Source organism: Octodon degus, unplaced genomic scaffold (assembly GCF_000260255.1).
Source record: "Octodon degus isolate 3935 unplaced genomic scaffold, OctDeg1.0 scaffold00043, whole genome shotgun sequence".
Lineage (NCBI taxonomy): Eukaryota > Metazoa > Chordata > Mammalia > Rodentia > Octodontidae > Octodon > Octodon degus.
Genome location: NW_004524619.1, coordinates 11071308 through 11074870, shown reverse-complemented (window position 1 = coordinate 11074870; position 3563 = coordinate 11071308). Strand labels below are relative to the sequence as shown.

The 3563-nt window shown below is 38.4% G+C and overlaps 1 protein-coding gene across 1 annotated transcript in view; it reads right to left on the bottom strand.

Moving 5' to 3' along the window:
* Capn7 (calpain 7) overlaps window positions 1–3563 on the bottom strand; it is a 78023-nt gene that overhangs the window by 33109 nt on the left and 41351 nt on the right. The window lies entirely within an intron of this gene.

Below are 3563 nucleotides of genomic sequence, written 5' to 3'. Positions count from 1 at the left end.
CTTGGTTGTTTCCAAGATTTGGCTATCACAAATTGTGCTGCTATAAACATAGGCACACATATATCCCTATGATATAATATTTTCAGATCCTCCGGTAAAAATTTTTTTTTCTTTTTTTCTTTTTTTTTTTTTTGTGGAACTGGGGATTGAACTCAGGCCCTTGTGCTTGCCAGGCAAGCGCTTATTCTACTGAGCCATCTCCTTGGCCCCTGTCTTTGTAATTTTATAAAAATAATCAAGAATATTTTCCTATTGTAGACCTAGACAATGATTTCACTTTCCAAGTACTTACTATAAGAGTATTCTAATAAATAGGGCATAAATTCTGTAATATTCTAAAAACTGCTCAATTTTTTAATTAAGTATTTTAATAAATCATCTACGAAGTGGATTTTTTTTTTTTTTGCGGAACCAGGGATTGAACTCAGGCCCTACACACTTGCCAGGGAAGTGCTTATTCTACTGAGCCATCTCCCCGGCCCCAAAGTGGATCTATTTGAAAGCTGGTTAAAAATACTTCTTTATCATTGACCCTAAGAAGTAAAGACCAATTAAACTAATTATAACTAAGGCACTAAGCACAACTCTGGTCAAAGTCACCTAAAATTATACAATGAGATGCTCACAAAAACCATCAGTATCAATTTTCCTTTAAATTGATTTGGACCACATCAGCACAGTAAAAATTATTTTCACATGTGAGGTAGCTGAAATTAAGGACTAATTCTTCTTTGTACTCTCAGAGGTTAATACACAAAAGCCAGTCAAGAAAAGCTGAATGAAAAATTATGCTTAATTTTTCCTTTCAATGATTTAAGCTAATGTAAGTCTTAAAAACTCAAAGGAAAAGTATTTCTTTTTGGCGGGGGCTGGCTAGGCCTGCCTTAAGTGTGGGTCTGGGTAGGCTTGTGGTCTTGGGGATCAAACCACAGTGCCCTGAGCCTGACTGAGTTTGCCCAAGGAGGCGCTTTAGACAACTGGGCTATCCCACCAGCCCCCAAGAAAAAGTATTTCAAACATTTCAATATATTCTAAGGCAGTTCTAGCAAACAAATATACATCATTTTATATTTTTCAATAACCAAATTAAACTTAAAAACTTATTTAATGATATGTTAAAATTTAACTAATTATAATAGCTTATTTCATTTAGTCTATTATTTCACATGTAATCAGTAAGAAAACTGGGTGTATTTCCTGTTCCATTTAAAAAATCTCATCTGCATTCTATGTTTGCAGCCCCTCTTAATTCACACTAACTCACTTCAACTACTTACTAGGCATATTATAAATTACTGTAACTATGATGTGATTTTAGTTGATTTATTAAAAAAACAAAACTTATTCCACGCCATTTAATTACCCGTGTGGGTAGTCCTGGGCACGTGGCCTTACTGCTGTGGTGCATCTTTCCATAGTGACAGATCATCTGCTTACCCTCTAAGAAGAGCCACAACAGTCTAGCGATATATGCTCTCTGCACTTTCTACACAGATAATGCCTAAGTTTTTTGGCTTCCAGTGAAAAGATAACACATGAAAAAGGCTGAAGGACAAGTCAAAATTTTACCTGGTGATCAGCTTTTTATTGAACCGCCGCTCATAAGCTGCACTGATAGCCAGTGAGGCCACAAAGGAACAGTCTGATACTATTGTCTGCCAATGAGAATGAAGCAAATATTAACGCAGCCCTTCATTCACACAATTTCAACGTTAGCCTGCATGTACACACTGCGCCTGACTTTTACGCTAAATATCTTGACTGTTGTTTAAATAAGAATAATAAGAGAAATGCCCACGCTGCTGATCTGCATATTTTATTTAGATCCTAGAAAAATCAAGAAGTATTTCAGTGATGTAAATTTAAAGTTGGACATTTATGTAACTAAATCTTTTATATCTATTCCCTTTATCAAAAATGAAATTCAGATTTTCAAGTTTTTTATCTGGAAACACAAAAGTCTGTGACTGTTCAAAATAGTTACACACAAATATTTCTATTAATAACATTAAATACGTACATAGAACTATGCCTCAGAATATTTATGCTTTTAAATATAAAATTAATGGATTACAATTACCAAGTAGAGAGAATAAGAGCAGACAATCACAACCAGAAATGTCAGTGAGTTGAAATACATGAACAAAAAGTATTCTGATTCAATTAAGAAGAAAGGTCTGTACTAATATTGTTTGGACAAGACATCCTGTCCTCTGAATAACTACTACGAAGACAATATGCAATGTATTAATTATTGTAACTGTCCTATTCACCTGTTTTAAAACTGTTTCATTGCTATTTTATCTTTTTTCTCATTAAAATGAATAATTTCTTTTTTTGTGGACTGGGGAACTCAGGCCCTTGCACTTGGCAGGCAAGCACTTACTCTATTGAGCCATCTCCCTGGCCCCATAAAACAATTTTTAAAAAAAAATTCTGATTTGGAAAATATCCTGAATGAACGGGAAAATGTGGTATGCTTCTTTAACTTTTTCTGCCTGCGGCTGATCTCTGCACACTATGAGACAGCGCTGGAACTGCTCGGTGGAGTGGTGATGAGCACGCAGCTAGCGCTGCCTGCCCCCAGCTGGAGCGGAGTGCAGCCCTTCCCACGCACCAGCCCCTGGTCTGTGTGGCACCCTCAGTGTGAGCACCCCCGTGCTACTCAGCATTATGCTGATGAGAGCCAAGTTAAGGCAGCTTTGATTCTTTTCTTTTTCTTTGTCTTTTTTTTTTCAGACTTAGTTTTCTTTCAGAGACTGATCTGATTAAAAAAGAGATTCACTATCACTTCACTAGCTGCATAAAGAAATCTCAACCTTCATTTGCTTTTAACAGACAAGAGTGCCCCTGACTGTGACTGGTCTGAGAGCTCATTCCACTGGTGGTCAGTGAGAAGTATGACCATAGTCACTGTGCAGGATGTGCCTGTGGGGCCCACTCTCCTTCCTAATGGTGAGGCGTATCCTGTGGCCTTACTTGTCCCTTCCTAGAAACAAGGTACAAATATGCTGGTTCATGTGACTTCGTTTGAAGTTTTCGTTTCATTTGTGGTGCTGGGCATTGTACCCAGGGCCTCTTGCACATTCAGCAAGGGCTCTGCCGCTGAGCTGTGACCCCAGCCTTCATGTTGCACTTTTGTTAGAAGTTTTAATCCTACAGATTTGTGAGGATGGTCTTCCTTTCTTTATATTGATTGTATGTGTGAGCAAGTCACGGCCTTATACTGCAGAAAGGCTAAAGCTGTTTTTCCCTTCACATGCATTTCCTAGGGGAAGGCATGTATAAGCACCAAAAGAATCAGCACATGTACTCTAAAACACCTTGCTTGGTGCAACATCAATTACACAAAGGAGGTAATGCCAATCATTAGAAGACAATCACATTCAAAATTGAATTGCACTGCAGTAACGGAGCACCCCTGCCAGCTCCCATGGAAAGCCATGTCAGAACTGCGACAACAAGGAGCCGGGGAGATGGCTCAGTAGAATAAGCTCTTGCCTGGCAAGTGCAAGGGCCTGAGTCCAATTCCCAGTTCCGCCCCCCCCCAAAAAAAAAGAAAG